The following is a 25,180-nucleotide window of genomic DNA, read 5'->3' on the forward strand; positions in this document are numbered from 1 at the left end:
TGTATCCATTCCATATTGACAGTATATCTAACAAACCAGTCAAACCTTCTGTTAATAACTTGTTAGCAGCATGCTACCTGAGCCATCAAACCTAGCCAACCTCCTTCTGCTACCTTTTGTAAGCACCCATTATCCAACCTGATGGTCACTGAAACAAAACAGTCAACCTTCTTCTATAACCTCATAGCAGCAATTTAATGCCATCCCACGAGCAAGTAGGCCTAGATCCATCATACATTTTGTTCAAGTGAATTATCCTGTGCTTCTCCACAGCTTTTAACTGGAGCTAATAGCACTATTGGTCGCGTTGTCCATTATTTCGGACTACTAAGCCCAACTCACAAAACAGATAAATGACTTACTAACCCTATGTTCCTATGGCTAAACTCACCTAGGAAAACATTAGACTTCTAGCCGCGGCCCTCCCTCAGCTGCCCCTTCTGTACAGTATATCTAACCATTTTTTTTCCTCATAGGCAATTTATCTACCATTGACCTGGGGATATAGAGATTCCACTAAATATAATATCAGCTTTGAAATTGGAGCAGGTTTCCCACATGTTCTCCCAACTGCCAGTGTCTCCCTGCCCCTGTCCTGTATCTTGCCTTTTAAAAGTTACTTGCTTTCTTCCTTTTTTGCCCTCACAAGCAAACAAAAGCTTCTCTTATATCTTTTTTCATCCATTGACGTTTCTGTCTAGGTACTTAGTCAGGATTGTTTTGCATTTAGATAAGATAACATAAGATAAAACTTTATTGATCTCACAGGGGTGAAATTAACTCGTTAAGTTAAGCTCCAGAGGGAAGTTGTACAGTGCAAAAAGCAGGTGTTCACATATTTACAAAAGTTGAATAGTGAAATATATTGTGTGTATGCAAAAGCATTTACAAATAAAACAAAGAAACAAAAACCCAAAACAAAAAGAGAATTTACAGTAAGCAAGGATGACCAGATATGCAGCTGAACTGTTGAGTTGTATAGCATACAACAGTGGGATTGAAAGATCTCCTTCCTACACTGAGGATGTATCAGTCTGCCACTGAATGAGCTGCACACAGCCTCCACTGTCAGATGCATTGGGTGAGAGGTATTTTCCATAATGGATGTCAGCTTGGCTAACATCCTCCTCTCACCCACCTCCTCCACAGAGTCCAGCAGGCAGCCCAGGACACAGCTGACCCTCCTTACCAGCTTGTTGAGTCCCTTCCTGTCCCGGTCAGTGCTGTGCACACCCCAGCAGACAACAGCGTAGTGGATAGCTGAAGCTACCACAGAGTCATAGAATGTCCTTAGCAGAGGCCTGCAAACTCCAACTTCAGTATTCTTGTTCTGAGACCAGTCCAGTTTATGGTTGAGGTGTACACCTAGGTACATAAAACTGTCCACTATCTCAATGTCCAAGTTCTGGATGGTCTGCTGGTCTTGTATGTAAAGTCCGAAGTGTAAAGGGTGAAGAGGAACGGTGAGAGCATCGTACCCCTGAGGGACCCCAGTGCTGCAGACTAACACCTCAAACACACAGTTACACAGCCTGACATACTGTGTTCTGTTGGTGAGGTAATCAATTATCCATGCCGCCAGTTGGCTGTCCACTCCCACCCGCCCCAGTTTCCCTTGTAGCAGTGCTGCTGAATTGTGTTGAAAGTGCTTGAGTCAAAGAACAAGTCAAAGAACAAGACTCTTACAGCAGATTCAGCAGTCTCTAGGTAAGTCGGGCCTGGTGCAGCAGTCATCCACCCCAATTTTTGGCCTGTAAGGAAACTGCAGCGGGTCCATCACTGTGCTTACCACAGATGAGCCTCTCCAAGGTCTGTAGCTTTCCTGATTTTCCTAATGTTAGGGAGAGGGGGCTGGAAGCGGCAGGTTACAGGGTGGTGAAGGTGGAAGGCGGATGGTGGTGGAGTCCACTAGATTGGAGATGTGTGAAGAGGGGGTAGGGAGGGTGGCAGGGGGAGCGGGGTTGGAATCAAATCTGTTGAAAAACAGATTTAATTCATTGGCCAAGCTCTGGTCTCTTTAATCTGTCCCTCCGACTCCACTCTATCCATGACCAGAGATGGTCTTCAGGCCTCACCAAATGTCCCGTGTTCTATTCCAACCTCTCCTCCAGCTTCTTCCTGTAGATGTCCTTGGCCTCCCTGATCTTATACTTGAGTTCATGTTGAATTCTCCTCTTTTCCCTCTTCTTTGTGTTCAATAGGGCTCTAAGCTCAGGGGTCTCCCAGGGTTTGTTATTGGAGAAACACCGTACCCTCCATGTTGGCACAGTGTTGTCCACACAGAAGTTAATATAGTCCGTGATGCAGTGGGTCAAGTGGTTTATGTCATCACCATGAGACCTGCACAGTCTGTGGTCTGGAAACAGTCTCTAAGTCTCTGACTGGCCTCATCAGTCCACACTTTCACAGAATTATTCAGTGCAGGCTCTCTTCTCACCCTTTGACTTTGTCTGTAGGTCTAGTGTCCTTAAGACAGGGTTGAATTATATCCCCAAAAGCATATGTTTAACAAGAACACATTGCATGTGCACAAACTAAGTTTCATTCTTTATAAACTTTGCCGTCTCATCCATCGGTCATACTGTTACTCACATACTGTGTTTGTACATCTAGCAGCCTCTTCTAGCCTCTTAATTTCTTTTTTTACAATTTTTTTCTGTCAGCTGCTGTTGTTGCTTTGCTCCAAATAGGCTGTAAAGACCAAAGACACCATGTCCACTCTGTACCTGCCCTACAGTGTCCCTGTGTCTAAGTGCTGCCTGAGACTGCAAAACTATCTCCTTCAGACTTCCCTTTCTCCCTGCTGAGACTCTTGGTGCTATGCTCTGCTGTGCTATATCCCTGGATTCTTACAACATCTCCAATCTAGTACATTTAAAGTCCTCTATTAGACTGGTCACTGGGAGCTCCAAAATCTATACAAGGCAGCAGTGTGGGGCTCCCCAGTCACTTTGTAATGCAGGTGCAAACATTCTCTCTAGCTTCTCTGCCTGAGGATAGCTACATCATACACTGTCAGGAACCATAGCAATTGTGGCAGAAGACCAAGCTGCAGTCACCACAGTTTGAGTTTGCCTGGAAGGCTTGACACCTATGCTGTTAATACCTTCAGCTGCCTGCTGTCTCAGGCCCTGGATATGTTCTTTATCACTAAAAGCTGCGTCATATTGTACCTTACAAACATATTTGGATGTCCTAAAAAATAGTCTCGCACTAGCCCTTTGACTATGTACTTTAAAATATTCTAATGCCTCCCACAGTAGGTGATATGTTTCAGAGCCGATAGCATTTGATAATCTAAAAATACTGAGCACATTCTTTTTTTCACAGTTTGAAGCTGGATCATGCTCTTGTGCTCCAAGCATCCATCAAAATATGATATTCTGTATTTCTGCATTGAGGTGTCAATGACTTACTTCTTTTGAGGTAGCTTGGCAACCTTTGTGCCACCACACTGAAAAAAAATTCTTTCTGCATTCAGAAGGCAAATAGGTCTAAACTACCCTATATAACCAAATCTTACTTCTTACAAATAAACATCACTCCGGCTCTTCTCCCTTACATAGGTATAAGCTGCCTCCTCAATAATACTTTGATAAACTGCAACATGACTGGAGCATTTTTACAATCCTATAGGGCACATTATTAGGCACAGGGACTGACCTTGTGTGCCTTACTACTAGCTCCACCTCTCTTAATGGTGGCGCTTTGATTTTTATTGGGTCAGTGGGGATACACCTACTGGCAAACCTAACTTGTGGCCCCTGCGTGTACAGTATCTGCATGCATCTCTTTTAAGATTACATCTATACAAGGTTTGGTTTCTAAAATGTTCTTTTCATGCCTAAACAACACGCGTCTACACAAGGTGGTATTAAAAAAAAAAGGCAGCAGAAATGAAAACTAGTATTTCTCCTCTTACTGGACATTCCAGCATCAGAAAACAAGCAAAGAATAGATGGTATGATATTTGTAGTTCTTCTAATTGCTCCACATTAGAAAAACACTGGTTAAGGTTAGGGCTACATTTTTGATTGGATGAGAACTCTCAAGCATTCAAGTCAGATATGCTACACACCATCTCACCACCCTGACCTCCATGATCTTACACATAAGGCAAACTACTGTTTGCACTAAAATGCCCTATTGTACGGTGTGGAATCAATATGGGTGTCCAACAAACATTAGACTAATGCTTTTATCCAAAGCCAATATGAGTCCTACACAAGAACACTTCAACAAGATACGAGTGGAGGAGCCATGGGTCACCCCTCTATTAAAGCAACTGAACCATTAATCCAGCAATTAACAGAAAACCCACCCTCGTACTTGAGCTATACCTGAGCCCTAATCAGCAACTAGCTTAAGCAACAACTTAATTATTCTAGTTGTCACAACATCAATGTTTGTTTATATCAGCCAAAATCACCTACTAAACATTAATCTGATAATCAGATAATAAAGCAGGACATGTGTTTATCAAATCACATATATTTAATGATGGACACACTCAAAGTTTTCTAAATTTGTTGTTAAATTTAATGCCAAATCTGTATGGTCCCCAGCTAGTTCAGCCAACAGAGGTGTGCAGTACAAAGGAACATTTTGGTACACATTTTTGGTGACTGTGGAAGGTAGAGCGGTTGTCCACAAATCTCGCAGTTGTTGGTTTGATCCCCGGCTCCTCTTGTCACATGTCGAAGTGTCCTTGAGCAGGGCACTAATTGTGAATGCGAATGGGTGAATAAGTAGCAGTGTAAAGCGCTTTGAGTGCCAATAGGTAGAAAAAAGCTATTTAAGTGCATACCATTTACAATTTAGACTAAAAAATACTGAGGTCTGAATATGACTTTTTTCGAAATTTAAGCTTAGGGGTTGATATCTTTGCTCAGTTCTGCATTCCTGGACAAAGGCATTAGAAGTGGTTATGATGTGGGGTCATAAGACTGTTGAAGAAATAATTGCAGTTCTCCCACCATGGCTTGACTCCAGGTCACATTCTGCCTGCTAGGACAATAGAACAGGTGGATGGAGGGAGATATAGACATTTAAAAAATTAATTACAATTCTCCCTTTCCACCCCTTCTCTTTTTATGCATATATAACCACTCTCTGCTCATGCCCACAGGGGTGACAGCCCCAAAACTGGGAGGAGTGCAGAAAATGACAGGTTACACTGAGAGGTCTGTAAAGAAACATTGACAGACACCAGAGTGATGAAGGTGAAAGATTAATAACTGCCTAGACCTTCCCTAACAAGCTACTAGATGTAGTTATATCCACGCCTTTATTCATCCAGGGAAGGCTTACTGAACTGGAGTATGACATCTGCTTAATCTTTACACCTGGAAACTCTCCAATACATTCACTCTTACCCACCAACATCCAACATCCAACATCACCTGCCGTTTTTTTGAAGCAAGTCTGTCATTCTCTAGCAATTTCCACAAAAAATTTCTAGTCAAATAATTTAATTTAATTAATACCAGGGCCTGAAATACCACTGGTTTACTGGGCCTTAGCTGGAGGAATTTCATAGTAATTGGAGGCTGTTTGAATATGCTGCCCGTGAGATACCAGTAAAAATCTAATCTGATCCAACTCCACAACATTGCAGTGATGAGGCTGAACTTAGTTTTAGACCATTAGATATAAATAAAATGAATGATTATTGTTATTATTATATATAAAAAAACGTTTGTGTATTTTGTTGTTTAACGACTGAAGTGTGCATTATCACTGCACCGTGCTCACCCCACAATTGTTGATTAATGATGTGTTTGTATGTAGGTTAAGGTTAAGTTTACAGTAAGGATTCGTGTTAAGTTGGTTACAGTTAATGAAAGTCTCCTGGAAATGAACCAACGGTTATACCCCACAAAACTTGCGTGTGTGTGTGTGTATGCACTTTTATTGGATTTTTAATCAAAGCCTTGCACTCTCAGTTTTGGTTAGGGGCAGCAGGCAGGGCTCTCTAGCCAGTTGCCTCTGAACAACAACCCTCCAAATAACAGATAATGCTTCATCATTCACAGACTCAAAGAAAATTAACAAGTCTCCCTGTCTCTCCCTTTCTCTTTCTTTCTCCTCCACATCTGTAGTCCACATCAGATCGATGCTGAGAGAAAACTCCACAATAACAGAAAGGTGACGGGAGCCAAAGGTAGGTGATGTATGTTTCCTGTCATGTGAAAAAAAAAGAATTTAATATGAGGAGCAAACATTATGATGCAGTGTTGTGTCCTCTGGCTTTCTACATGTCACAAACCATTTTCAAAGAACAATGCACAAACACAAACACAGACTGTAGGGTAACACTAAGAGAGATGCACGGTCACAATATTTGTGTTTTTGTGTTAACACTTCTGCTGTGACAAAACTGTATGATCCTCACGCTTCATTCCACTGTCAAAATACATTATTGTTTTTGCTTCTTATTACTGACTCATCTCCATTCATTTTATTTGTAGCTGGCATGTACTGTACAAGGACTCTGTGGGTTCCGCTCCCATCTATTGTGGACATGATAAAGATTAGAACTAGGAAAGTAATCAACATGAATATGTGCGTGAAGGCTTCTGCCTTACATGTGTTTTTTTATCAATGGATAATTAAGTTTAAACTTTGTGAAAAAAGCTCACATTATTACCAAGTAAGTAAGCAGGCAGGATGGATGTTCAACCATCGTTCCATGTGTCTTCCTCTGATGATGATATTCAGAAACACAATTCAGCACCAGACACAATAGATGCAATAGATGAACACCTGGGCAACCACACAGTAACTGATAACACAGTGTTTTCCGTAAAACTGAAAAGCAAAAAGTAGAAAATAGAGACTGACAATGAATTGTAAGAAAATTAAAACATTCTAAGTTCTCACAGTGACAATGCTGACTCCCTGGAAATAAGCAAATTCAATATATGTTCACAGTCTTGTTAACATGCTAACATTTGCTAATTAGCAATAAGCACATTTGAGGCTAATAGGAATGTTATTAGTTTTGATGGTATTTGTTTACAAAGTAAAAGATTTTTTACCTGATTATGGTTCTTGGTGGAAAGTTGTTGTTGTGATAGCAAATTATTCCTCAATCATAAACATACAATAAACATAGAAAATGGTATCACATGCTGTGATACATCCTCAGCACAATTAATTTTGTTGCAGCCCAATCACAAAAAGAGAACATACCATAATAAAATGCTTGGTTAAATACCCAGAACTTGTCTATAACCCATGTGGTCTGAAGCAACTGTGTGATGGAATATTGCATGAGTAACAGTGACAGGTGCAGAGTTATTGGCTCTGAATGGAAATTGTTGCTTCACAGGGAGGATGCCTTCTGTCTTCTGTTTATTCCCACCACATTTTTGAAAACAATATTATATCAGCAGGTGATAGTGAGAGGTAGGCAATCAGCCACAACCATGCCATGGATTCGCTAGTGCTCTCAGGTCTGTGCACGCCGATGTTTTTGAAATCAGTGAGGTATTACATATATTAAGCTGGTGAATTTAAATGTGAAAGGTAAGACACACACTAGATTTATTCTCTCTCTGTTCCACATGTGTCATATTGATGCAGTCTATTTTTATGCTTCAAGTCAGACAGGTCAGTGCTGATCTCTCTGCAGTGCCCTCAAGTGATATTTAGATTTCATAGCAAAGTTTTAATTATCACATAAAAGGTCTCAGTGGGTTTTCTATCTGACTTCATTTTCAAGCTGCTGTTTCCTTATGTCAGGGCCCTGAGGTTCCTGCAGGACTCTTGACCATTAGAGCCGACGTGAAAATTAAGAAGCGGCCAAGCCTTTCATTTTCAATCTGAAACTAACAGAGCTTTAAAATCTCTTGCAGTGCTGAAGGCAGAATGACCTCATAAAAACAGAAAGTAATCTCAGGCGCAGCATATTGTATTCATTAGTTCATCTTTTCTTTAATGGCTGTTTGGATGATAAGGTTGAGACACAGCAGCAAAAGCAAATATTACATCAAATATTTGATGACATACTATATGCATATGTTGATGATGATGTCCAACAACACATCATCATCAACACAGAAAAAAGTACGTTAATAGACAAAGACAAATGTTTATTGATCTTTGCAAACGAGTTTAGGAAACGTACCCTTTTACAGCAATACAGCCTGAAAAGACAAAAAAGCAAAAAAAGCCCAGCAAAATATGGAATGTTAAAGAAAGTTTGCAAATGATCAGCAATCAGGATTGATGGCCTGAGAGACCAGTGGTTTTTGGATTGAAGAGTAAAGACAGGTGGGGTACCTGGTATTTAGGCCATGCAAGCCTGTTTTAGCCCCGTGTGATTGTGAAACAGATGTAAATGAGCTTTTAAGCTATATCTAGTGAAACAGCATTCTCTGGAGCTACCTAATTTATCCCCCTCATCTTTTCCTAAGCTGGGGATTCAGACAGTCGCTGGAGGATGGTGTGTGAGTTTTTGAAAGTGGGGGAATAATTTTGGGATGGTGACCCAGGTGCCCGTAATTTCAGTCCATCATCGCACGCTTTCAAGGCCTTAAATACTCTCATATCCAAAAAGCTATGCCTGTCACTGTCACTGTTCCTTCAGGAATTTTCTGACTAACAACCCTGTGGTCAGCAGTGGCACAATAACAAGTCTTCTCTCCTGTGTTGGTAAAAAATAACACCGGGCATGGATTGTTAATTTCTGAAAAGACATGTAGCAATTGTAATTGCACTGTCACACCTGATATTGTGGGCTCTCTCTATGTGAAGTTTGTGGCTGTTGGATTACAGTTGCCATGGTTTCTTCTGTTTTGATCATTCTTATATAATGTTATTGGTGGCTGGTTGCTGTGAGAAAGGAACACACACACACACACACACACACACACACACACACACACACACACAGAGTTTGTGTCAGTAAATGTTGCTAACCACCCCCACATCCTTGTCCTTCCTCGAAGAGAGCAGCCTGAGGACAAACAACAGCTCCTCTCACATCATTTTCTCTCCCTTGTATTCATTGCACTCTCTCTCTTTATCACTCCCTCGTTGCCTCTCTTGCCCCTTTCCCTCTGCTTCTTCTTCCTATCTTTCAGCCTTATTGTTACTGTTCTTTCTCCTCTTGTGCCCCAGTTCTCCCTCAATCCACTTTAACTGTAGCTCTATTGATTTTTGCAAGCCTCTCCTGTCATATCTCCATATCACTTAATTTGCACAGTCACTACATCTTTCTCCACCTTGCAGGGTTGCTTCCATCCACACACACACACACACAGACACACACACACACACACACAAATACCCTCCTTCACTCTATAATTTTTATATCTCTAGCTACCTCTGTCAGGCACACACTCTATCTGCCTTTCCCTTCTGGATATGATTATTATATGATTAATCTTGTTTCCCACTTTTCTATCAATTTTGTCTAAAAGACACAGTAATATGCTACCCCTTAGCTGCATCCCACTCACTTTTAAACATTATTTGACACTCCCCTTTTATCTCCCCACTCCTCACCTTTCTTTTTATGTCCAAGCTTTTGTTGTGACTTTCTGTAGGACTTCACACACACTGGCTCTGGCTGCCTGCTGTGGCTTTTGAATGAGGCAATGTGTGTGTAGTACCTTCAGGGCATTTCATTGCTGCAGAATGTTTGTAAGGTGAAATACTGATAATGGCCCCTGCTCTCTGATGGCATCACTGAGACACACACAATGTGTGTCAGTGCCATGCTGAAGAACTATGTTCATTTCAGAGTTTTCACTGCTCGTGGCTGCTGGTGGTGCAAGAGCTGTTGTAGTGGAAGCAAGGGAAAGACACTTTACAGAAGTTGCATGTGAATCTACAATCCTGCCTGTACTGATCATCTGTGTAATAGCTGACATGGATGAAGACAGAGACATGCCTCTGCAAAGATACAGTCGTGCACAGGAACACAAGAAACAGGCTTTTTGAATAGCCATGGATTATATATGCTGGCAGAAGACCTAAATCTTATTGCATGACTTAAAAATCTTAACTTGTTAGAGGTTTGGTGTATCAAACAAGTTTTGGCTGACAAGGCAACGATAGCAGGAAGCACATAGGAAGAGGACCAACACGTAAACAAAATAAATAATCAAACTGCAAAAGCTTGTTGTTAGTTTTTAAAGTAACACATTGCGCTGTGTTACTAATTTTTTGTACTAGTACTACAATAATAAACCTAACCAGGGATGTGAGAGCACTATGTGGGTTAGTTGAAAGCTGAATAAAGTGAAAGTGAGTGTGTGGACCTTGAATGGAGACTGTTTTCTTAAATGTCATGTGCATTGTGTGGTAAATGTGGCATTGAGCTGTAATGCACGTGGTAGCACATTAGCGGACGTGTGATGGTTTTTATTTTGAACATAGATGTGTCCAATTTTAGGGTTAATTAAATCTGTTTCCCAACACGCATTTGAAGCTAATTTGTTTTCAAAACACTGCTGTTTTTAACAAAATAGAAAATCCATTTAATTGTGACCAGATGCTGTTTGCTAGTCCTGTGGGAGCTATAAATCACACCAGCAACTTTTTTGGACAAGATACATGTGCATGTGTTTTCACACTGTTTGGATCAGAACATTTTCTGCCCACAGCACAGAAGAAAAAGAGGCATATAGGTTTTTAGACTGTTTAGACCATTTATAACCAGATTCGTGAGGTTTTTCAGGGGCACAGAACTATGGAGGGGCTGAGGTAGTGTTTTTGGTAAACACTGTCACTGTTAATGGTGTCTTCCTGCACCAGAGAGACACTTGCTATCACTATCATAAGCTTAGTTTACTTAAAACTGCTATAGATAAAAATGAATATATATAATTTGGTATAATAGGGATTTTAATGATGACCCTACAGATAATTCTTACTCTGGCCCCTACAGAGCTGTGTCCTTCAGCTTTTATTTTTTTTTTTTTTTGGGTATTGCCAACAATGGCAATAAACTTGTGGAAATAATTAAGGGCTAAAGAGCTAGATATTGCCCTTAGGGGTTGGTACAACACCAAAAATCAAGATACATGCAAAAAGAGAGCATCCATCAGGTGGCTAGAAACAGTTCTCCAAATAAAAGTCAACATTGGTTTGTGCCAGATGGATATTTAAATAGGGGACGCTTAACATGCCAAGCCACACTGGACATACGATTATCCCTCAGGCCAATCAGAAGCCAAATGGCAAGAGCCAAAAGTATAAGATGGGTCCATCTGTCCACCCTCGAGGGTCCTGCATGGAAGATCACTTCATTAAAACCTTCATTTCTGAAACTTGTCTCCCCTCACCTGGCCAGGCTTCCTTATCACCTTTTAGGCATCTTCTCTCTCAACCAACTTTTGTTCAGTTCTTCCAGCAGTCACCTGCTCCCTCTCTCCAACCGGATAATGTCCCATTTGCTCCTTGTTTCCATCCCACTCTCCTCCTTTCTTCCCTTTTATCTTTTCTGCTCTTCTTGCAGAATGCGTTATTCCTTTTTGATATCCGACATTTGTCTTTCGTCCATCTCCTCATCTCTGCCTGCTTCCACTCGCCCTATTTCTTTTCTTATCCTTAAATTTCACTGTTGCTTTTCAACCCCCTCCCCCCCCCCCCCCCCTTCCTCATCCTCCTGCTCACCACCCTGCTCACGTCCAGGTCTGTTTCCACTGATAAGACTCTCAGTAACACCCACACATTGAAACACACACATACACACACGCGCACACACACATAACAATGTTCCATTGCCAACATAGTTAGCAACACAGCTAAGTGCTATTTTTCTCTTTCATAATATCATTGCTAATGAATGTGTCATCAGAGATTTTTCCCTCTGAGCCAAAAAGGTGACTACACAGGAAAGAAAAAAGATGAAAAAAGGGAGAAGATGAACAACATAGCATAAACTGCTCGTTCTTCTTCGTTTTCTTTTCTTTTTTTTTTTTTCCCATTTTGTTTGGGGCTCCACTGAAAACAAAGTTATTACCTGACATGTCATGGTCGGCATAAGTGGAGAGAGAGGTGAATAAGGTGCTCTCTCTGAGATCAAAGGCTGAGGTACAGTCCAGATGTTTTGTTATTGTCAGACACAGATAAGGTGTTTCTGTCTGATCCACAAAAACAGACTTTTCTCATGCAGATTCAAGCACCGATAAACATAACTCTCAATTACTATTTAATCTAAATTAGTCTGACCGTGGTGCAGGAGTTCTTGATAAGAATACATTCATGAACACATATTCAGGTATTCCACTCAGCTGCTGAAGGTTTTATATTCATTTAAAGCTAAGAAAATTCAGTGGACATTACAACAGGCCATCATCATTATTGCATGAAAAGACCTGTCACATTACTTGAGACTGGAAAAAGCCACGATTCCAGGCGTAGTATAATAAAATTTGAAGTGAGGCAATATGGCAGCAATAATTGCAATATCCCAAAGTGACATGATTTTCTGGTGTACAAAAATGTTTTTTTAACGAACCTTTTATCACCTAAGGATTTGTAGAAAAACAAATATATTTTTCTAATTATTAAACTAATATGAGGAGCTTACACATCATACGTAAGTATGAATTCTTTATGATATGAAATGAATTTCCACATGTAAAAAAACAGAGAATACAATTTTTATGATAATCCTGATCAGGTTTTTGTTCCCAAATCTACTGTATTTTAATATAATAGGGTTTTAAGATTTAATAAATGATAGGCTGAGACTTTGTTGCTGGCTCACACTTAAATTTAACTTGCATCTCCAGGCAGCTCTGTTTAAATAATCAGCAAATCTTAATCATATGATACATAATAATTAGATACTCAATTGTTATTTAGCACCATACAGATTTTGGTTAAGTGACATAAATTATTATGGGGCTCAGCTTGACTTGTGTAGACTGTTTTAGTCCATCCATCCATCCATTATCTGTAACTGCTTATCCTATTTGTGATCAGGCAGAGTACATGCTGGATAGGTCGACAGTCTATCTCAGGACCACAGAGAAAAATACACAGACAGACAACCATTTGCAATCACATTCACACCTATGGGCAATTTTAGATTCACCTAACATGAATGTTTTTGGACTGTGGGGGGAAAGTGGAGTACCCAGACCAAACCCACGCAAATCCCTAGTGAGGCTGCTAAACTGTTTTCATAATTAGTGACATTGTCTAACAGTGATCAAAATAAAGTACTCATGTAATCATGAGTATCGATACATTATACTAATAGGGGCAGCTGTAGCTCAGTTAGTAAGGCCACAGGGTTCAGTGGTTCGATCCCCGGTCCCGGCTATGTATCAAAGTGTCTCTGGGCAGGACACTGAACCCCTAACAGCCCATTGCCATCCCCAGCTGTGCAGTGCTGGTCCAAGCCTGGTAAAAACTGGGGAGGGTTGCGTCAGGAAGGGCATGCGGCGTAAAAACTGTGCCAAATCAACATGCGGACAATGATCCGCTGTGGTGACCCTGAACTCATGGGATAAGATACATTATACTAATGATATGCCTTCCATAAATCCAACAAATCTATTATCCATTCCCCAAAGGGTCTAATGTCTCTAAGGCAGGTACATAGCCAGAATTAAATTTTAAGGAGGTCAGCAAAGTCATTCACATGGTCTTTTGTGTAAAGTGGCACCGCTCTGTAGTATTTTGTAATGATGTTATTTATTTTTACATATTTTTTATTTTATTATTTGGCAATACCAGATTGTGCACATTATTTAATATTTTTGTCTATCTGATTACATCATTTCTAAATAATAAATCCGACATTACAATCATGAGTTACTCAGTACTAGAATAGTCTTTCCAGTCTTTTTTGGATGACTTTTTACTTCTACTTGAGTAATATTATTTTGAAGTAATGCAACTGTTAATCGTACAGTTTGGCTACTCTACTGACCACTGCTTAGGTCATGTGAGAAGTGTGATGTATTTCAGAGTGTGACCACAATCATTCCACTTGGCTCTCGACTGTCTGCCTTTTGAAATGGCTGAAATGCAGAGAAGTTGCCAAACATAGCAGTAATCAACAAGGGTGTGATTAGTTTTATTACTCAGCTGCATACTGGGAGTATGTCGTCTAAAACAGACAATGATTACAGTATGCGTGTGTTTTCAAATGTCCTATTTCTTTAATATGAGGTTGGTGTTATTACTTAATACATTAGCATGTCTTGGGGTAATTACATATAAAGGTGACATAGAAAGCTAAGTGTGATCATGAATCACACAGTCAAAATAAGCCGTTAGGTTTAAAGATAATACACAATAAATTTAGTACCTCTGTTGATCACCGTACTACTGTATCTGTAATAAACAAGATTGAATTTTTATGCATTTCTTTCAGTCACAGCTCTCCTAAATATGTATAATTTGTACCAGTTAGCTGTTGGTATATTTAATTCAAGCCAGGCCGGATAAATTTTGATCTGACCCGTGTCCCACATGCAGTCACAACTGAAATGTCACTGTATTCTGTCCTAAATGTCAGTGTAAATGAAAATCCTCCCAAAACTGGGGCTTTGACAAGTCTAATTTCACTTTTCGGCCGCATGCAACCCACACCAGTATCAACTTCTTCTATTTGTGTTTGTAATTATTGTATTTCTATCCTATATATTTACATTTGTATGCACTAATGGTACACACCCAAGGACAAATTTGCCTGCATTTTTAAAGACAAATAAACACCTGAATTGTCAGTGGTGCTGAATGCCAAAATTATTTCATGACCTTGAAACAGAAGGTGTGGTTACAGAAATATGGGATCAGCTTCCTGCCTGATACAAAATTTGTGAGAATAAACAAATGTAGCAGTATGATAAAAGTCATGTTAGCTGAGACAAATGTAGAGTTTTAAATTAACGTGTCTAGGTTGCATTTGCAAGATATGGTAATTTAAAAAACAAAGGATTTACTTATGTATAAAATAAAGGATTGAGTTATGTATAAAACAAAGGATTTACCATTTAATAAGTTGTACAGTAGAAGAGCTGTTTTGTAAGAACAAATCAGTGGAAAAACACCTGCTCATCTGCTGTTTCAGTCATGTGGGTTAGAATCAATATTGTCTTGATATATTGTAGAAAAACATAGTTCATAAAACAAATCATGCATTAATTTGTGTGCAGTGTAATGCACTCTTCAGTAGCACATCAAAACTTGTTGACTAGTTGACATTAGTTGTTTCAATGTTTATCAGTGAGGCAAATCTGAACCTCCTGGTTTGTTGCGTTTAACACTAAGTCTTTGTTGCTCATGAATCAAAATAAACACACCAGCATAAGCACAAGTATAAACTATCCTGTCATTATGGAAAAACATCTCATGCTGTCATTGAAAAGTCTTTTTTGACTGTAAGGAATAACAATTTCCAATTCACTAATTACATCACAGTTAATGTTCCCTGACTTCAACAAACTGGCCCACTTTTGGAGGTTGGTGTCTTGTACTGTACCACTGTGCTGGAGACATGGACAAAACGTTCACTTCTGACAGAAGACTGTGAATACACGTTGTCCTGTTTATCAATTGTTGTAGCTAATTTGCTCACATGTACTCCTGGTTTGCACTCAGAACTCAGCTGGGTTTTGTTCAGGATGTATGAGTCTGCCTCTTTACTGTGAGGAAGGGACCACTAAAGTATTGCACACAGTTGCTAAGTGTTAAAGTACAATAATTGTTTTTTGCTGCTTGTCAAACGACAGCCTCTCGTTTTGTTTTTTATTTGTATTGTACTAAATTATGATGTATCATTTCGCTGTGTACCTTTGACACTTTTAAAGTAAGTTGGTCAGTACATCTGTCCGAGCTCACTCATTAACTCCTAAGCAGGCAGGTGCATTGTGGGATTAAGCCCATGCACTTTCCAATTAAAAGTGCCCCTCTCAATAATAATTACATCTTTGTGTTTTTTTCGTGTTAATGATGTCTAAACATAAGGTATTCAGATATGTTTTATAACTTAAAAACAGATGAGTAAAAAACATTTTATCAGTTAGCAAACACTGTACTGCAATATGTCAGTGTAGACTCTTTGACGTCCAGATGAATTTATTTGCAAGTTAAGTTGTACCAAATACAGTTTTTGTTCAATCTGAGACTAAGCTTAGGTTTAGGCGAAAGCTCTTTTTTTGCTACAAGAACATGGATCCACACCAGGCGGTTTAGGGTAGATAAAACTTAATCGACCCCAAAACACTGACTGACAGATAAACAGGTACATTTCCTCCCACTGACCATGCAGGGAGGACCGACAACCAATCTACCCTCAAAAATAAGCGAAGAAACAATGTCCTCCATTCAGACAACAAAGTCTTGACTGCTTTTAAGACTTGCACTATAACAGCATTTCTACCAGAGCCTTGTTTTTCCTGTACACACTACATTGTTTCACGTTTACACACTCCGGATGATGGTTTGGAAACACTCCAGTTAAGAGGTGAAAACTGGATGAACAGCTACAACAGAGGGAGCTGCAGTTACAGATTTTCCTGACTAGGGTCGTGGATGTGCAAAAGTTCAGTTATATCCTTAAGGGTGGTTTCAATTCTCACCTTCACTGAATAAGTTTGTTAACTGGACAATAGAAAATGTCAGTAGAGCAGTTTGGAGTTGAACTTGAAAAGGTGTGAGTCGGACAGAGTCGTTAAGATCTAAAGTTCAGAGCCCTTCCAACACACTGTACCCTTAAAATGGGCAGTTAAATGTGGCTTTCTTGGTGGATGTGTGAAGGAGGATATTTTGGGGGTTCCATTTATCTCAGGCGGAAGAGGCTACCTGGAATAATATTCAAACATTAAAAAAACAGTCATTACTCTACTTTAAGACTACATGCAAATATTTATTGTATGTATGTATGTACATATATGAATTATTAGAAACGGTTAGTATCCTAGTAAATATTGGAAAAAAGTTCAAATTAGCTCCATACACATAGATGAAGCTTTGTAAATTTGAAGACCCTGCCCCCTGAGAAACTCACAATTCTGAATATTAATGATGCCAAATAAGGAAATACAGGTTTATAATCTCCTAAATAAAAATCACTGTATTGACACTGTATGCAGGCCATACTGTTTCTTGCACTTGTTTTTAATACAAGAGTTAAGAAAATGCTGCACTTAGACTATGATTGGCAATAACATACTGAACATACAGTAGAGATGTAAGTAAAGCTGCCTCAATGGATACAGAGTGTTTTAAATAGCATTTGTGACAGAGGACAACATTTTAACAGGTGGAAATTTCAAAACCTGAAAAAGAATTTTAAGTCTTCATGAGTTAATACCACTAGAGGCAAGTCAGGAGATTGGCTCATAGGTAGGAGTGGTAGGTGTTTGCTGAACTAGGTCTCCACAGGGCTTCATGACATACCTGACCCCTGGCCTTAGGGTCACAGGCCAGATCTTTCATTCTCTGCAATGAGCTGTTAACTGACCACAGGGCCAGTCAGTCAGGCTAGAAGAGTGTGGTTCTCTGTGGGTGTGTGTTTGAACCTTAGTACCCTGTGATCTGATTTACCCTGACAAGGCAACAGGACCAAACAATAAAAATGTCTATTTTCTCTCCATCTCATTCGCTCTCTTTCCCTGCTTGCTTCAAGCAAAATGGGGGAGGTGATTAAACAGAACAAACCCACTGGAAGAATGACATTCCCAAAGAGTAATTTTAGAAACCTAAATCCCTCCTTTGTATGTTATAATGCTACAGGGCTATATCAGGAACACGTTGGTACCATTTGGTTCAGAATACTGCTGAAAGATTACTCAAATCCAACACATGAATGCATAATGTTAGTGTCCATATAATGGTTGCCTCTACTTTACAGTGAATTTAGCAAATTTATCAACCATCTTTAAATCTCCTGTGATATTAGCTTTGATATTTGATGTTCTGGATTGTAGTGGTTCTGAGGTTAGCAAAGGTTTTTCCTAAATTATATGCTGTGTCTCTTTAGCCAAGCATAGCTAAGCACATGTCTCCCTGGCAGTCTGTAAAAAACCTAGACGATGTTTAACACTCCCTGCTATTCTCAAAGTATCTATCCTTGATAAACTGAAATATATAAATGTCTTAGCGTGAAATAATGGAATCTAACATTTATTTGGACATTATTCATTCACCACTGAAGGGCCAGGACAAAGAGACAACTTGGAAAACATTTAAATATATATTTTTATTTGGTAATGGACATAATGTGTAATTTACATTCATATGGTTAGAATGTACTTTTTGAGGATTCTGAAAAACCAAAACTGATGTAAATATTGTCCTTGACAGGGAGCATTGAGAGACTGAATTGATTTTATCATTTAGATCCTTTTAGCTCTGCTCCCAGTCTCTTCGTTTTCCCCCTGCCTGGCTGTTTAGAGAGACTCCCTAAGCCACACACCCAGCAGCACACCGAACTGTGAATCCAAACAGCCGGAGCAGCAGCAGATAGGCAGTGACTGAGAACAGGGAGGGAGGGGAGGCAGTGAGAGATAAAGAGTGAGAGAGAGAGCGAGAGAAAGAGAGAGAGAGATGAAAAGCATGCTAAGTGAGAGAGAGGCGCCCTTACTGAAGGAGGCAGAGGCAACAGCTACAGCAACAGCACACTCCTTTCCTCTCCTCTCTCATAATCCAACTTGCATGCCGGGGAGAGATGGAGGGTGCCCTGACTAGCTGAGGAGGACTATCTGAAGAGGAAGAAAAAATCACATGAGCCCCCCTCCTGTGAATGCCTGGATCATTTATTTAGGGGACAATAACCAACAAAGAGTGAACGGAAGTGTAAATGCACAAGCCTGCCAGAGGGAGGGAGGGTGAAGGAGAGAAAAGAGGGGGGTAAGTGGAAGGTCTGGTACAGCTGCTGATGCCAGAGTCTGAGAGTGAGACAGACTGAGGGGGACCCGAGTCGTGTAGGGCTGGCACGTGTGAAGCGCCGTCGGCAACTTGTGGGTCAAGAGGAGAGGAAAAAAGATTCACATACGCACACAGCTGGACAGATGAGGAGGCATCGAGGACCGTGCTTCAGTCCTGGGTACGTCCACTTCTACTACACACACTTGTACACACAGGCATGCTCATCTTATCTTCAATGGCTGCTATGTTTTTATTCATGCAGCATAGACGCACTTGAAATGCAACAGTACATGTTTGCAGATCCTAAGGGTTGATGACTACCCTCACTGACAAGTCTCCCTACTTGCCCTCAGATACTTGCAGCAAAAGAAGAAGGACGAAAGATAATGTGTGTCTCGGTGTGAGTGCATGGTCATGATTTCCTGCCATCTACTAATGCTGTTACATTATTATATACTACTGGAAGCATTTCATAATGGGTTTCGTAAGCTGTCAGTGTGATGCATGTAAATAAATCTCCACTGGTAGAATGTTGTCATGCTGCACCTCATCAGACACGTTAGACAGACGTTTAGGTCAACTTGATTGTAACATTGCTTACATTACATTCACATGACAACTTATTAACTTATAAGTTTATGGTTCTGCACATGGTGATCAGTCACAGATTGTGTATAGTGAACACATTTTGAAGTGTCCCTGGGTAAGACACTGAACCCCCAACCACAGCCGTGCAGTCCCAAGCCCAGTAGAAATTGGTGAGGGTTGCGTCAGGAAGGGCATAAAACTGTACTAAACTGTGCCAAATCAACATGTGGACAAAATGATCAGCTATGGTGACCCTGAACTCACGGCATAAGCCAAAAGGACAAAAAATAAATGAATAACTACAAATAAAAAATCTGACTTAACTGTAACTTGAGTGGCTGCATAAACAAAGCTGAAGTCAGGACATTTTCCTGCTCTGATCTGAGACAAGTATAGCTCAGTTTACCAAATATGCCATGTGTGGCATTGTGTTATGTGACATTATGGCAGAGCACACATGCCATATGACAGCAGGTTTGCATAAGGTGCATCAGTCAGCTGCCCCTCTTTCTCCACATTTGACCCCCACCCCTCTCTCCTTGCCTCTTTATCCATCGTCTTCCTTCGTTCTCAGTTTCCAATTATAGCCTGTCACCTCTCTCAGTTTCCTCCTGATCCTATCTCCTGTTTCATTCTCCTGCTAAGCAATTACCTTTACCTGACTGTGCCCCTCCGGACAGCATGGCTGGCTAGTCTTCTGTCTGTCTTCTTGACAATCAAAGTGAGGGATGGATGGTAATGTCATGGCCATTTATTATCATGTTCTGCACTGGGAAAAGAAAAAACTGACCCCAGTGAAGCAGCAGCTACTTGATTTTATTAGTGCTCTCACAGATCAAAAAAGATATGTAAATATGAAATAGCTGCAGGGGGAGTTCAGTGTACAGCAGAATTATGCCTCTAATCATGCAATCAGCTCATTATTTCCTGCTCCTCATTAACTTGTTTGGGTTTCTAACTTTATCACTGTATGCAGTCTTGTCTTCCTGAAAACAAAACAAATAAAAAAAAAAAAAAACGCAGACAGAGCCGGTGGGTAGATCACTCCCAGCATATGGGCAACTTGCTGTTGGCATCAGAGGGTGCAAAGCCAGAGAGCTGAAACAAAAACCTTTCTTATCTGCTGACTCCTCAAACCCAAGTCCTCGTCTTTTTATTTTTTTTATTACCTTTTTTCTACCTTACCATATTTTCTCTATATTCTTTCCTTGAGCATCTTGAGCAATGATCCCACCTATATAACCTTTACTGCAACAGTGGAGCTTCCACAGAAACACGCACACATTTTTTGCAACAGCTACTTGAGGTGTAGCTGCCCTTTCTGCTGCCAAGTCTGTAAAATAGTGTGAAAGGACAGGACAAAGGATGGACCTTCTGGTACTGGAAATAAAGCACTGTAGGATCAGTGAGTAAAAAAAGGTGATAATGATTACAAAGAGGAAGTCTGGACAAGTGAAATGAAATTTGATGAAAGAATATTTACATAATTGTGGGAAAAGGTGCAGAATAAAAGGGGAAGACAGAAACAGTTCAGAGGGAGACAGAAAAATTAGAGACTATAGGTGAGAGTGTTTGGCCTCAGCGCTGACAGGTGCTGATTGCTGATGTCTTTCTCCAGTGAATGGACATGACAAGAAAGTGAAAGGTTTCAACCACCCCTGAGGAAAACAGGTGACGAAAGGGACAGAGCATCGGTCACATAAAGCAGAGGATGTTTAAGTTATAAAATCCTTGTACTGCATCCCCTTAAAGGAAAATTTGTTTATTACACGTCACATTTTCCAATAAGTCACGATATCATTGTACCAGGAGACAACAACACATATTGCAAACGAGCCAAAAGTTAGAGATAAAAGCAATGATGTAAATGGAGCCATAATTTTATATTGGTGTCAGTGTTGTACTTTGTTTTACTATCAAAACAGAGCTGGAAACAAAGTGAATTTTGGGCCTACAGTTATCAGGTGGACAGAAAAAAACAGACTACTACTACTACAAATAATGAATCATGTCAGTTAAATGTGACAACGGTCTACTCTACTGTTTGTCACAAAACCATAAGGTAATAATGTGCTAATGTGGTGTTGACAGCTTATTGTGGTGCTTTCTCTTATAAATCTATGAATTCAGGTGAAATTAAATATTAAATGTACTACTCTCATACAGATAAATGCTAAAACATTTACAGCCGCAAGAATGCATTGCTGTAATGTTTATATGGACCACTTAGTGTTAGCAATAGGTTCCAACATACATAAAGGATGGGTTGTTATATGAATAGTGAAGGCAATGGCTTGAAAACGCTTATGGGCATTTACTACAATGGACAATGGCGTAATAATTTTATTGTTTACCTTTATTTTATTTTATTTATTTATTTATTTTTATTATTTTTGTTAAAACCTGAATGATCATCTGACAGTTACGGTTTTCTTAACTGTGTTATTTATTTGTATCATTTGACCAATTTAGACATTTCAGACAATAGCAATGAGTACAGTGTTATTATAACTAATAGGAATGATGGGTAAATGTACACTAATAAGACGTGTTATTTAAAATCAGAATTTCCTTTTACGGCTTTACAATATTCAGTGGAGATGTTAAGCATAATGTTTCTGCTGGAATAGGCCAGTGAAAGGAGAAAATAGGCTATTATCGACTGTGTAGTGAGAGAGTCTGATTATGAAGGGGACCAGTGTACACGGTGTCATCTCATCTCAGGCCTAAATGTGTGTGTGTGTGTGTGTGTGTGTGTGTGTGGGTGTGATGCTTGACCTTGAGAAATGCCATGAGAAAAGGGTCCTAAGGAATTCCTCCGTGGAGGGTTTTTGCTAATACATTGCTGGTGGGGATTTCACTGCATCCATGGACAAGGTCAAAGACAAACATCCACAGCACCTACAGCTACACTCACACAAAACATACAAGTGGGCCTGTGTTTTATGGCAAATACCCTGCAGGTGGAAGCTACAACTCTAAAGTTTCGGGATCTTTCACCGCTCTATTACAACCTCTTGACCTTTCTCCAACACTTCTTCTTCCTCTAACACCATCTTTCTTTCACTGTCTCCCTCACAATAAATTATTCTCTCTCACACTTACCCTGTTTTCCTCATTCTGCCCTTTCACTTTCCATTTCGTCTACTTTAATTTACTTTCCCAGCTGCATATTCTCAGACGTGACCTCAGGTCTTCAGATTCTGTTGTTCATTTTCCGCTCTGGTTTCTGTCTGTCTGTCTGTCTGTCTCTTTCATTTTCCCTCTGTGTTTCTCACTCTCTCAACTGTTTGGGCCTGATACGAAAGTGTAAAGGTCACTTGGAATCTCTTGCCTAATACTCATAATGAATTACTATTTAGCTTTGCTTCATTATTCAGACAGACTCAGCCATCTCTCGAGTCATTCCTAATCTCTTTAAAATGAACTCTCAAATTTAATATAGTGATGATCGAATCTTTCCTTTCAAAGTACAAAACTCTTACCCTGTGAGGGATGCAAAGTCGTTAAAGGTTTCTCCATCCCATTTTTTTCTGAAAGAATTCAACACCACTGTAATCAACGAGAACTCAGCCAGGAAGTCATTTTAAAAAAGTGAACAAAGGGATTTTATTCTATTGACTGTGTGTCAAACACAAATACATGTGTATTTTTAGGAACCTTAATTGACTGTTTGTTGCAAAACACTATGGTTTTGCTTTATTCAGAAGAAAACCTCTTGCTTGTTTGACACCCCGCTCACAGACTTCCTAATAAGATTTTTTTGTTCAGAGGGAGAAAGTGAAAAAAATAAGATGCTGAAGACAAACAGCCTTTTTCCCATAACATCACATAACTACAGTTAATGTTGCACTCTGCCAACAACCATTCATATCACACTGCTTTTACACAGCAAAGTTAAAGTAGTCATGAAAAAGGGCGGCTTATTGACCTTCAAGCTAATCACTGCTATGTTGTTGCTAGCTGGGATTCTCTATTCAATCAGCAAATGTAATTACACTGGTAATCAAACAGCAAATGACTTTGCAAAAATAACTCCATCACTACTATTTACAATCTTGACGTAAAAAAATGAGAGGAGACACAATCTTACTTTTGAGAAATTAATCTCAACCTTAAGTTTCAGGTATCTTTTGGGGGTTTCAATTAAATTTTATAGTCTGGTGTCATGGTACCTCTCAAATATTTAGAACTTTGGTCAAGTGAAGGTAAATACAGAAGAAATCATAACTCCAATTGTTGTTCAAGCATGGTTTTTGGTGTCAGACATGAATGGCTTCTTTGATCCATCTCTGCCAGTCGATGATCTACTCAAGTGGCCATAAAGACTGACTGATGTAGTGGAAGTTTCTTCAGAAAATTTTATTGGGTAAATGTCAATTCTTACCTGAAAATGTGACCTAAATAGGAAGCTTAGTTTGACTTTTAATAATATCTGTTTATTCCTAATATTATCTAGAATTAGAAGTGTTAGCCCAATAGGCTGCATGAAAGTGTCAATAGAGGAGGTGATAATGTACTAATGAGCTCTTCCTCTCATCAGATGATGCAGTAAGAGGAGTCAGATCTGGCATGTGTGTAAGTGTGTGTGTGTGTGTGTGTGTGTGTGTGTGTGTGTGTGTGTGTGTGTGTGTGTTTGTGTGCGTACAGTATACTCTCATTACCTGCCCCTCCTGAATGAAGAACTCACGTTTCTCAGACTTCATTAAATGTTCATGTGGGTCATAAAGTTTGTGGATCTGCTCAACTGTTCTTACCCCCAACACATGTTAATGCGACACTACCATTTAACCATGTGTGTGTTTTGTTGGTGGGGGGTGGGTATGTTGTGGGTGAAAGTTCCTGATGTCGGCTATTTTTAACTGAATGTTAATGCAGGTTAAACAGTATCAGCTTACGTTTTAATAATGCAGCTCCTTCAATGACCACACACAAGATGCAGGAGCTCCACATTCTTCAGCTTACTCTGTGTGTGTTTATGTGTAAGTAAAAGGTATTTCATGTATCTCATTGCGTCTTTAGGTTAAATTGTTTTGATAAACTATTGTAGATTGAAATTTAGTTGAATAGTTTTCTCCGCATTGCTTTCCTAATGACTATCTTAATACCCTTGTGTGTTTATGTAAATGTGTGTGTATGTGCGCGTGTGTGTGTGTGTTTATTAATATGTAATGCCATCTGTAGAACAGACCTTTGGGGCAGGGGGGACATTATTCATTAACTCTAACCGCGTGTCTTCTAGGCTAGAACTCGAGCATTGAAGTATGTGCATGTTTTTGTGTGTGTGTGTCTAGAGCATGCTCGTTATACACATAAGGTCAATCAGTTTTATTTGTGCTTCACATTTCTCCTTTCTCCTCTTTTCTTTCTCTCTATCTCTTTTATGCATTCTTTCTTCTGCCAGTCTCAGCTTACTGCTCCATAAACACTTCGGTAATTAAGGTTGTATTGGTCTTGATTAATGTGCGTAAAGAGCGACTGTGGATCAGGAAGTAGACCAGTTGCCACAAATCCTGGGGTTTCTGGTTCAATTCCTGGCTTCTCCTGCGAAATGTCCTTGAACCCCAATTTAGTTGCTGGTAGTGCTTGCAGCCCAGCTTTATGGCAGCTCCCTCATCAGTGTGTAAAGGTGTATGTGATTGTGAGTGTAAATGGGTGAAAGAGAAGCAATGTAAAGTGCTCTGGATACCGTTAAGGCAGAAAAGTACTATGTAAGTGCAGACCATTTACCATTTCTCCTCTGATC

General features: G+C 39.8%; 1 protein-coding gene across 2 annotated transcripts in view; it reads left to right on the plus strand.

Annotated features, from left to right (window-relative positions):
• The first annotated feature begins 18,428 nt into the window (after nt 1-18,428).
• The window catches only part of LOC137098368 (leucine-rich repeat and immunoglobulin-like domain-containing nogo receptor-interacting protein 3), a 40,235-nt gene continuing 33,483 nt past the window's right edge, over nt 18,429-25,180 (plus strand). Inside the window, exon 1 of one of the 2 annotated variants that reach the window (XM_067474564.1) lies at nt 18,429-19,024. The gene's annotated coding sequence lies outside the window, so the exon portion shown is untranslated. The remainder of the gene's footprint in view (nt 19,025-25,180) is intronic. The other variant, XM_067474563.1, reaches the window with a different exon arrangement.

The sequence above is a fragment of the Channa argus genome, chromosome 14 (genome assembly GCF_033026475.1).
Source record: "Channa argus isolate prfri chromosome 14, Channa argus male v1.0, whole genome shotgun sequence".
Taxonomy (NCBI): domain Eukaryota; kingdom Metazoa; phylum Chordata; class Actinopteri; order Anabantiformes; family Channidae; genus Channa; species Channa argus.